The following is a 12,107-nucleotide window of genomic DNA, read 5'->3' as shown; positions in this document are numbered from 1 at the left end:
AGCTTAAAGTGATATTAAAGCTTCTATTTGTTTTTTTTTTTTTTTTTTTTTAAGTAACAATCATGTCATACTGACCTCCACTGTGCAGCTCGTTTTGCACAGAGTGGCCCCGATCGTCCTTTTCTGGGGTCCCATGGCGGCTCTTGCGGCTCCTTCCCGCATCGGATAACCCCCTCTGGGAAGCGCTCTCCCGAGGGGGTTACCTTGCGGGCGCGTTCCCGAGTCATACACTCGGCGTCCATAGACGGGGTTGTAAAGGTACGTGTTTTTTTGCCTTAATGCATTCCATGCCATGCATTAAGGCAGTGTTTCTCAATTACAGTCCTCAGGTCCCCCCAACAGGTCAGGTTTTCAGGATTTCCATTATTTTGCACAGGTGATTTGATCAGTTTCACTGCCTTAGTAATCACCACAGCCTTTTCATCTGAGGGAAATCCTGAAAACCTGACCTGTTGGGGGGGCCTGAGGACTGGAATTGAGAAACACTGCATTAAGGTGAAAAAACATCCGAGCATTAGCGCCCCCCCTGAGCCACCGTTTACTTACCTGACCCTTCGAAAATCCTGCGCCGTGAACACGCAGGCTTCTCGATCGGCTTCTTGGTTCATTCATTGGCTGATTGAAAGCAGCGCAGCCATTGGCTCGCGCTACTGTCGATCATATCCAATGACGCGGCACGCCGGGGGCGGAGCCGAGTGATACAGTGAGCGGCTATAGCCACCAGCTGTATCACGGGACCATGCCGCAAGAACTTTCCACCATGCGAGAGAGCTCGCATGAAGGTGGAAAGTTCTTGCGGGGAGGAGCCAAGACAGCCGCCGAGGGACCCCAGAAGACCAAGTTCGGGGGCCACTCTGTGCAAAACGAGCTGCACAGTGGTGGTAAGTATAACATGTTTGTTATTTAAAAAATAGCCAGCGGGGCCGACTAGCAAGATATGGAAGCTTGGGCCAGTGGGAGATTCTTCCATCCACACAGTTCAACATAGCTGGAGGAATCTGTTCCACTTTTTCCATATGACCATAGAAAATCTGCAGATAATCTGTAGGTGTATGGCCAGTCTAAGGCTGGACATACATTATACAATTTTCTTGTTCAATTACCTTCCACTACATAGAAGAATGGCCTGCTTCATTGCACACAAGTTGAAAGAATTTTTGGTTTGCCCTCATATTATATGGTTTTGGTAAATCTAAAGGAAGGTTGTACAAGAAAATTGTATAATGTATGGCCAGCCTTAGACTGGACATACACCTATAGATTATCTGAAGATTTTCTATGGTCAGATGGGAATAAGTGGAACAGATTCCTCCATCTACGCTGAACTGAACTGTGAGGATGAAAGAATCTCCCACTGGCCCAGGCTTCCATATGTTGCTAGTCGGCCCCGCCGGCTCTCACAATACCTGAACGATCTGATTGGGTGCAGGCATTGTTTAGGGTGAGAGCCAGCGGGGCCGACTAGCAAGATACTGAAGCTTGTCCCAGTGGGAGATTCCTTCATCCAAACAGTTTAGCGCACATGGAGAAATCTGTTGCACTTTTTCCATCTAACCGTGGAAAAATCTGCAGATAATCTATAGGTGTATGGCCAGCTTCAGATAAAATAGCTGTCCAAAATACCAAGCCATTGACTGATTTAAAGCACCTGTGCAAGATTAAAGGAAAACCTGCAAACATGGCCTGTCGGGGGTACTTGAGGACAGGGTTGAGGACCATTGCTGTATACAATAAGAGGTGTCCCTGTTTGTCCTCCCAGAGAGGTGGGAGGTATGTTGGTGCCTTTTCTTCTGTTTTCACTGCCAGATTCACTTTAAATATTTAATCTGAGACAATCCTATTTAAACAAAGGTTCCTAACAATAGATTATCTGCTATTCAGAGGGAAACTGACTTCGAGAGACAATTTCATACTATCCTGGTGAAAGAAAAAAGGGGGAAAAAAAAAGAAAAAGGTAAAAACATAAACTAGAAAATTGTTCGGCTTTAATCCCGATCTTAATATTGTAAATTGAAAATTTCAAAACTCTCCTCGGAAAATTAGAGACGGCGAGTATTTTAGATGATTTCATGGGGTTTCCCCTCCTCCGAGCCGCTACCTGGGCTTTTTTAGGTTGCAAATTGGAGGCCCCCAGTTGTGATTTCCCCTCCAGGCAATCAGGCAGAGCAGCAGGGGAGCCGCACACATGGGACAATCTCCCACAAGCCAGAGCTGCCTGGTGTGACTAAATACCAAAAGGCCAGTTAAACAGATAAAAAGAAGGAAGGAGGCGAAGAGGAATGAAAGAGAAAAAAAAAAAAAAACAGGCTCCCATAACACGCCCACATTGGCCTGTCTCATCTTCATATGAAACTTAGTGATCCCCTCCCAGTGCTGCCAGCCAGCACAAGCACTGAGTTGTGAAAGCTGTTTCATTTGTGTGCAGCATGTGGACGGGGACAGCCAGGGAATCATGCACACAGCCAAACAATGGGTGAGTTTGCCTTTTTTTTTTTTTGTTACTTTTTGCTCTGATAGTTGTTTTGCTGCTGCTTCCTAATCACCTCTTGTTGCTCTTTTTATCCTTTATAATACAGAGTAGTTTTTTGTTTTTGGATTGTTTTTGTTTTTAGTGTTTTGAATTGCAAAAGTCTTTGTTGTTTGACATTTGTAGATGGTATCGGTATGTTGAGCGCTCTGTTTACTAAAATGATGACCATACTTTTTTGTGTAATGCATTTTTCTATGAAGTTTATTTCATAGTTTTGTTCTGATTTCAAAGAATGGGCTGATTTTGTGTCCCTGGCTTTGAAAAGTTGATGATCACATTTTAAGATGTCCTAGATTGCTGCTGTCTTGGGAAGGATTACATTGGATTTGTTCGTTCTCTGAAAGTGGATGAAATAAAATAGCATTTTTGTTTTTTAATAACTAATATGACGATGCCTATTGTTGTGTGGTGTATTTTTATTTTTATTGTTTTGCTCTGTTCTCTACAAAGTTTATTTTATAGTTGTTGGTTTGCTCGGATTGTAAAGAACAGGCTGATTTTTAGTCATTTATCCCTGGAAATAGCTTTGAACATTGATCCGCCTCGCAATAAAATTACTTTTTTGTTTTTATGAACTAAAATTATGACAATACACTTTTGTGTGTGTGGGTTTTTATTTTTTGTTTTGTTTTTTTTAATAGTGTTTGGCTTTTTTTTTTTTTTTTTTTCCTCTACAAAGTTTATTTTTGTTATTATTATTATTATTATTATTATTATTTATTCAGATTGTAACAATGGCTTTTATACAATTTGTCTTATTTAAAATTCTCAGATTTTCAAGGATTGGTTAATTGTCCCTGGCTTTGAATGTTGATTGCTATAAAATCCCAAAGTTTTAATTCTTATTTCCACTTTTTTTAATGAGGTATATTGAACATTTTAGGATGTGTATGTCCTGGGGAGGAATACATTGGATTTGTATATCTGCCCACAAAAAATAATTTTTATATATATATATATATATATATATATATATATATATATATATATTATAATTATAATTATAATTATAATTATAATTATATTTATATTTTTATTTTTGAAGATTGATCTCTAATACTAGGAAGTATTTTAAGGACCCAATATAATCCAGTTGTTTCATGGTGAGGGGGGTGACGTGTTTTTTTGACATCTCCAGCGGTAGGATCATTAAGGCCTTATTCACACTTGGCGACTTGGAAATAGCGGGCAGAAACTCTGCGATTCCAAAGCGTGTGGCAATTGCTGCAACACATGCAATGCGTATTTGGGTGCTGTTCATTCAAATGCCGGGGAAATTTGCTGCGATTGCTACACTTGTGCCTTTTAAAAATCACATGAAGCTTGTCACCCAAGGAGTGCCAATTTTGGGGAGACAATCGCACATAGGGCAGCCCATGGAAAGGGAATGGTCTGCCTGGTGCGTGAAACATGAAATCGCAAGCCGTAACACACGTTCCCTCTACGTGAAGTGTGAATGGGGCCTAAGTGGCCCCACCGTCTTAATGGAATCGCTCCCTCTGTAGCTGAGGCAGCAAGCTGTCGCTGCCATCACTAGCTCCCAAGATTCAGCAGCGTTCTGGCCAGTGACAGAGCGACCTCTCGCTGCATTTGGCTACAGAGCGAGCGATTACCTAGGTCAGCGATGGTGAACCTTGGCACCCCAGATGTTTTGGAACTACATTTCCCATGATGTTCATGCACTCTGCAGTGTAGATGAGCATCATGGGAAATGTAGTTCCAAAACATCTGGAGTGCCAACGTTCACCATCACTGACCTAGGGACAGACAAGGCAGCCTTTTTAGGGTTTGTTCACACTAGCAGTTGGGGGGCCATTAAACTCCATGGTTAAACCACCCTTTTACTGCCCCTCAATTGCTCCCCCTTTAGCTGCAGCGGCCGAGGGTGTACACATGCGGCTATTGCGATGCTTTGCTTCATGGCTGCAGCAGGAATTGATCATGTGAATGCGGCCACTCTGCAAGCACACCACAACCGCTCTAGTGCAGGGTCCAAGGGGTTAAAGCAGCAGGTGATGCAAGAGATTCTCACCGTCTGCCAAGCACCTCTGAAAAGCGATCAGAGAGCAAATCACTCTTCAGAGGAGCTGCAGTCTCTGCGGCACATATAAACAAACGCTTAAAGAGCCTGCCACTGGCAATCTGTATCTAGCGGCAGAATCGCCCATCTGATATCAATCTAAAGTGTCCTAACTGTTCCTGGAATCATTTAGGTTGGGATGTTGATTACACTGTTGTGTAAATATTGGGTTGCATTGTTGGAAAATTCATTTACACTAATGCTTCTTTTGTTTTCTATTGTTAATAAATACTTTCCAATGATGGATATATTGGGGAAGATGAAGGCAATGTAAAAACAGCAGACCTCACGTTTTCATGCAGTTGATGGAATCCAATAAGATACTTGTAAAGAGGAACCAATCAAACCCTTGCACAGTATCAAATCTGAAGTTGCACGCGTCGGATGGAGAAGTTGTGGCTTTGTTTGACCAGTGATTGTTCCATGACGTGCAGACATTCTGCTATGGCTGACTTTGTGCTCTCGGGGGCCTGTTCACACCAAGTTGTGGTGACATGCAGTAATTAATGCGTTTCTTTAAAGCAGTGATGGTGAACCTTGGCACCTCAGATGTTTTGGAACTACATTTCCCATAATGCTCAGGCACTCTGCAGTGTAGATGAGCATCATGGGAAATGTAGTTCCAAAACATCTGGGGTGCCAAGGTTCACCATCACTGCTTTAAGGCAACCTGTTGATCGGCACTAAACTTGGACCTGATTTTTTTTTTTTTAGGCACAAATGTGAAGTGTGTGCTGCGGTATGGTGTGGCACAATGCAGGCGGGTTGTTCTGTGTTGCCCAGGTGGGATGGGGCACCATTGAGAATTACTTTGGGCCCTCGGTGACTGGACTGACAAAATGTAATGTAATGATTTGGATTGCCTAGTCGCTCATTTTACATGTTTTTTTTGGCCTAAGATCTTGTACCCCCTTTAGCGGCAGAGACAACGTACCCCAAGGTATGGGACTTTTTAAAGCAACTTGCGTGGAAATATCACAGAATTACTTTGTGTGTGTGTGTGTGTGTGTGTGTGTGTGTGTGTGTGTGTGTGTGTAATAAAAAAATATATATATATATTATAATTATTTACAGATATAGCGGCAAAGGCAGCAGCTGGGGGTGTCCATGTGTTCCGATTCTTCGCTTTGAAGCCAGACATTCTACCCCCTGCAGGCCATCCGCAAGCCTTTCAACTGAATGGGGCTGCTCTTCAAGCACCCTGCAGCCACAAGCAATGCTTGTGGCACACTAGTGGGTCATCAAGGGGTTAAAGCAGGTGGTAAGGCAGCAGTACAATGTCACCTTGCTGCCTGTCAAATACTTGCTGAAGAGTGATCAGAGCACAGATTGCTGTTCGGAGAGCTCTAGACTTGTGAAAGAGTCCTGAAGTGTTACTAAACCCAGGACCCTGCATTCACTATATCTGGTCTCCCACTGTACACATAACTTGGAAATGCAATAATTTTAGTAAATCTAAAGTGCTAAATACCTTTTTTCTTCAGCAGTATATAGCAGTCTTGTGACTTCTATTAATGTCTGGTTAAAGCTTAAAGGAGGAGTTTTCATCCCCCCCCCCCAACTGTCCTATGAGGCTGCGGGACCCCTGACCCTCTGTCTGGACAGTGCTGATTGGCCCTGCACTGATCACACGCACCCTCCCAAGAAAAAAAAATGTAGCAATAAACACCAAACTGAGCATGTGCAGCTGTGCCCCCAAGGCTCTGTTCTACCAGCAGATGGATTGGTGACAGTGGAAGAAGGAGAGGATCAGAGAAGACAGGACCAAACGGCCTTTAGCCCTGGTTCACATTGATGCTACTTTGAAATCGTGCTACTTTACTTGAAGTAGCGCGATTTCAAAGTAGCAAGGTCAGCGCGATTTTTAGGTGCTATTTGATAGATATGTGTGTGGCTTCATACACAGATGTCTATTGAAATCGGCAAAAGTAGTGCAGGAACTACTTTTGCAAATCGGTGTCGCACTGATTGGAACGGTGTCATTGCCGTCAATAGGCTGTGACTTGTCATGCGATTTGATCTCTCAAATGGCATGACAAATCGCTCCAATGTGAACCTAGGCTTACACAATGCAGAGGATTAACCCCTTGGGTTCCACAGAGTATAACGAGCATGCTTCACTGCATATACAAACTGATTGTACTGTTGTAGGTTTAGTAACAGAGTTTGATAGCTATTATTGTATTACTATGTTCAGCTTGTGTTCTGTGCTAGTCTGGGGGAAAAAAGAATGACAATTTTAAATATGTGATTATTTAAGTGGTTGTAAACCCACTTTTTTCACTTTTACCTATAATAAGGCTTACCTGTAGGTATCAAGAATATCTCCTAAACCTGTACGGTTTCGGAGATATTCCCCTCGCAATGCGCCGCTGATTGCATGCGCAGGGGGAATCCACGGCGAAAGGACCGGCAGCCGCCGGACCTTGCCGAGTTTCAGGCCAGGTTCACACCTATGCGAATTGAGTGCGGTTTAAACCACATCGAATTCGCAGGACATTTCAAAATACATTGTTTTCAATGAGGCTGGTTCACATATGTGCGATGCATCCGCACTGCGTATTGCCTCCAAACCACATGCGTTTTTTATGTCTTGCGGTGCGGCTCAGGTGCGAATTCAGTCCCATTATCTTCTATGGGTACGCATCTAATTCGCACATGTGTTCAGTTCTCTGCAGGAATTTCTCTCATTCAGCTCAATACAATTCTCCCACACTCTCCTCTCACCCGGAACTTCTCCCAGGTCTCCAAATTCGCACCTGATCTGCAGCTAAACCGCAGTTGATCTGCAGAACACCCTCTAGAGAAATTTGCAACGACAACGCAGCTCAAAAAAGCAACGCACTAGTGTGAACCAGGCCTAAATCTCTCGCACGCGCGGGAGTGACGACATTGCCGCTCCAGCCAATCAGCGCTGGAGCGCCGATACCCGGAAGACACGCCGGAGCAAGATGACATCTCGCTCGGCGTGGACCAGGTAAGTGTTCTTCACCTCGTTCCGAGGTAAGTATTTCATAATCAGCCAGTATCAGCGGTGCATGTATGTTTATGCAGTTTACAACCGCTTTAATATTATTATTCGGGATTTATATAGTGCCAACAGGTTGCGTGGCACTTTACAACATGAGCCAATCTAAGGGCCCATTTATGTTTCTGCATTGTGGTAACACATGTTACCTGTGTTGTGATGTCATTTTGAATAGCAACCCAATATGACAACGCACATGCAGCAGCACATACCATGGTACGCTATAATTGGGCATCTGTATGCGCGGTCTCCATAAATCTCTGTATTGCATCTATGAGCGAGGTTTGGAAATTGCCGGTGTGTGGTCATCTGATTTTCTTGTATAATGCTTGTCGGCAAACAAGCTGGATGGGACATAGATAATTCTTCTCCCCCCCCCCCCCCTTTTTTTTTTTTTTCTTTTTTTTTTTTTGTCCAAAAGACAGATTTTGCCATTCACACAAATGAACTGGATGGAGATCTTAACCCCCCCCCCCCCCCCCCCCAACACTCTGAGGTGTTGTATGAGAACAGCCGGACTCGGCACAAGCAGCATACACTGATCAGTGGCTCCAGCTGCCGATCCGCAAACGTTTTCCAACATTCCTGTTCAACAGAAGTTGGTCGAACAGGAATGGCTAACCATGAACCAGCCGACTTTCGATCCTTCTATGCCCAGCCTAAAGTGGTTGTGAAGCCCGCTTTGTGATTTATATCTGCAAGAACGCCTATAATAAGGTTTACCTGTAGTTAAAATGAATAAAGTATCTCCTAAACCTGCACCGCCACTTTAGATGCAGCTGGTGACGTTACTGGCGCATGTGCTCTGAAGGTCCGGGATACCGTGATGGCCCTTCAGAGCTTGTTGCCAAAAGCAAGGGCTTCCGTGCACATGCGCGGGCGTGACATTATTGTGGGTCCAGCCACTCACACAGCCAGAGCCGGCGGAAGATGTCGGCCCTCTTGGCAGTGACGGCACACTGCTGGAGGCCTTTGTTCCAAGGTAAGTATTTCATGATGTGCTAGTATGCAATTGCCTTACAGGGGTGTTTTTTTTTTTTTTTTTTTTTTTTAAACTGCCGGTTTACTACTGCTGAAGGCTCAGTTCACATTTGTGTAGTGCGGGAACCCTGCAAATCCGCTGGGGGTTACCTCTTCACACCAGAATCGCACGGCAGTTCACACTGCCATATGCGAAGTGCCGGGAGTGTCAATACATTAAAGTGGAGGTTCACCCAAAAAGTAAATTTTTAACATTAGATTGAGGCTCATTTTGTCAAGGGGAATCTGGTGTTTTTTTTTAAATCGAAGCAGTACTTACTGTTTTAGAGAGCGATCTTCTCTGCCAATTCCGGGTATGGGCTGCGGGACTGGGCGTTCCGATTTGATTGACAGGCTTCCGACGGTCGCATACATCGCGTCACGATTTTCCGAAAGTAGCCGAACGTCGGTGCACAGGCGCCGTATAGAGCCGCACCGACGTTCGGCTTCTTTCGGCTACTCGTGACACGATGTATACGATCCGATTCTGGTGCAGACAAAAAAAGGATCCTGTGAGAGTTTGGATGGAGTTCGATATCGCCCATACTATCTGTATGGCTGAAATTGCATGTGATTTGCACTGCTGCAATCACATGCAATCTCGCAGACCACAATAGTGTGAACCGGCACTTAAAGGAACACTAAAGGCAAACTTAGCCACCGACTGTATCACTCGGCCCCGCCCCCGGTGCGCCGCATCATCCGCTGTGATTGACAGCAGCGCCAGCCAATGGCTGCTCTATCAATCCGTCCAGCCTAGCCAATCAACGGCCAGGCTGGTAACCGAAGAGGATCACATGGACGCGCGCGGGACTTTCGAGGGGTCAGGTTAGTAAAACGGGGGTTCGGGGGGCCAGTACCGTCGGATGTTTTTTAAGGTGAAAAAACATTTACCTTTACAACCCCTTTAAGGCTGGCCAGACATGCACGTTTTCTTGTTCAATTTTTCTTTAGATTTACCAACCCTCATATAATGGGAGGTCAAACCTAAATCACGCTTTCACTTTTGTATCCAATCAGATGGGCCCTTGCACTACATAGTTGAAGGTAAATCTAAAAGAGATTGTACAGAAAATTGTATAATGTGTGGGCAGTCAAGGGCCCTCCTGATGTCAAACTGCTTTCTTCATCACACTATTAATTAGTGATGGTCCAATTTTTGGGCTGGTGATTATTTTCTATGTCTGGCTTACTCTGCATATTGGCGCACAGCGGAAATGTAAATGAGCCCTTCGTTTTTCAGAACTTTGGGAAACCAGTTTGTCCTCTTCTGTTGAGTTCTCTGACATGGCACAGTCCATCTCTTCTGGATGAATCACCGGGCAGAGATTTAGTTGATCACAAACGTTTTCTCCATAGTTTCGCCATGTGTAGCAGCTTTCACAACCGCCGAATATTGCGCCCCGTCCTCCTCTGCAATTGAAATTTGCAATTTGTTTCCTTCTTCTACTTCTGTCACTGACAGGCTTGTCCTGTTCTGGTGTCTGGAGGTGACCCCTTCAGGGGTCTCTGTACATACTCTTCCTCTTGTCGTTTGTCTTTGTTTGGAATGTACCTTCCCATCCCCCTCTTTGCTCTGTCCATGGTTTCTGCTCAGCTTTCACACTACAGTGCCAGCACCCAATGTATTGTGTCAGCCGCTGAATGCCGGAATCCATGCTGGGGAGCAACTACTTTTTTTATCAGGTAACTGAAAGCATTTAACATTCGTTGGCACATCTGCCTGTGTGTTTGGGTATTGGTTTACCGTATTCATTTACAGAGTGCTGGTGGAGCAACGTTAAGACCCCTTTCACACGGGTGTTACGTTTGTCTGTTTTTCATCCCTCTGTTGATGGAGGAAAAAATGGACACCAATGTATTTCTATGGGCAAATGTATGTCGGCAGATGATCATCCGCCTCAGTTGACTTCCATTTTTCTAAACGGAAGTCCCCTTTCACGCGGGGTGAAATCCATCCAAGCGGATCCATCTGCTCAGATCTCTCGGCTGAGCAGGCGGATGACAGGTCCGTTCTGCTCCGCTACGCAGAGCAGACACGGGCACAGCCCGCTACTTTCTATGGGGCTGTCAAGACTGAGGGCCAGATTCACAGCAGAAATACGCCGGCGTATCTACTGATACGCCGGCATATTTTCAAATTTGCAGCGTCGTATCTTGATTTGGAATTCTCAAACCAAGATACGACGGCTTTTGGCATAGACCCGACAGGCGTACGCCTTCGGATTGTAGGTGTAATTCTCCGGCGGCCGCTTTGTGGAGTTTGCGTCGTTTTCCAGCGTCGGGTATGCAAATTAGGTGTTTACGTTTAAGTTAAGAGTGCTATTTAGATGGTGTAAAATTACACTATCCATGTTAAAGTATGGCCGTCGTTCCCGCGTCGAATTTTAAATGGTACACGCCCCATTTGAATTAGGCGGGCTTGCGCCCGACGGCTTAACGCTAGGCCGCCGCAAGTTTACACGCAAGTGCTTTGTGAATCAAGCACTTACGATGAAAACTTGCGGCGGAGTAACGTAAAGGGGATACGTTACGCCGCCGTAATTGTTCGTGATTCTGGCCCTGAATGTCCATTTCCATCAGATTGTCATCCAATCCGCTAGACGGATGGCGAGCGACCCCCCCCCCCCCCCCCCCCCCCCCCCCAACCGTCTGTTTTTAGCAGACCGGATTGGATGCTGACAGCGGACACATGTCTGTGGACATCAACCGCCCCATAGAGAACAATTGGTGGTCCGATCGGGTCTGCCTGAAATCGGTATGCTGGTGTGATAGGGGCCAAAGAAAGCCCCATTTGACTTCAGGTTAAAAAAAACGGATGTAAGCGGATAGGTGTTTTCGTTTTTTTTTTTGCTATTATTATTATTATTATTATTATTATTATTATAATACAGGTTTTGTATATCGCCAACAGTTTGCGCAACGCTTAACAAAATAAAGGCAGCCATTACAGTTGCTTTACAATTTGGTAGGCGAGGAATCGGAGGGCCCTGCTCATTAGAGCTTACAATCTAAAAAGGGAGGGTCAATTTATACAAAAGGTAGTAGCTGTGGGGGATGAGCTGATGGAGGAGGTAAAACGGTGTTGGTTAGAAGCAGGATAGGCTTCTTTAAAGAGAAGGGTTTTCAGGGATCGTCTAAATATGGATAGATTAGGGGACAGTCGGACAGATTGGGGTAGGGAGTTCCAAAGGATGGGAGAAGCTTTGGAGGAGGTCTTGGGAGGATCGAAGAGAGTGGCTGATTGGTTGGTATTTTGGGACTAGGTTAGTGATGTAGCTTGGGGCCGAGTTGTGGATGGTTTTGTAAATTATTAGTACTTAGAATTTCGTTGGGTGAGTGTGAGCCAGTGGAGGGATTGGCAGAGGGGGGTGAAGGACACTGAATGGTTGATAAGGTGGATGAGTCTTGCAGTGGCATTCATGATGGACTGAAGGGGGGATATAATG

At 44.9% G+C, this 12,107-nt stretch overlaps 1 protein-coding gene across 4 annotated transcripts in view; it reads left to right on the top strand.

Moving 5' to 3' along the window:
- The window catches only part of TIAM1 (TIAM Rac1 associated GEF 1), a 569,717-nt gene that overhangs the window by 271,693 nt on the left and 285,917 nt on the right, over positions 1-12,107 (top strand). The window contains exon 1 of one of the 4 annotated variants that reach the window (XM_040338861.1): positions 2,372-2,473. The exons of 2 other annotated variants lie outside the window; for them this stretch is intronic. The gene's annotated coding sequence lies outside the window, so the exon portion shown is untranslated. Of the gene's footprint in view, positions 1-2,371; positions 2,474-12,107 lie in introns of those variants that run through there. One more of the 4 variants, XM_040338864.1, reaches the window with a different exon arrangement.

Source organism: Rana temporaria, chromosome 2 (genome assembly GCF_905171775.1).
Source record: "Rana temporaria chromosome 2, aRanTem1.1, whole genome shotgun sequence".
Classification (NCBI taxonomy): Eukaryota; Metazoa; Chordata; class Amphibia; order Anura; family Ranidae; genus Rana; species Rana temporaria.
Note: the sequence above shows the minus strand (reverse complement) of the source record. Positions and strands in the feature narration are given on the sequence as shown.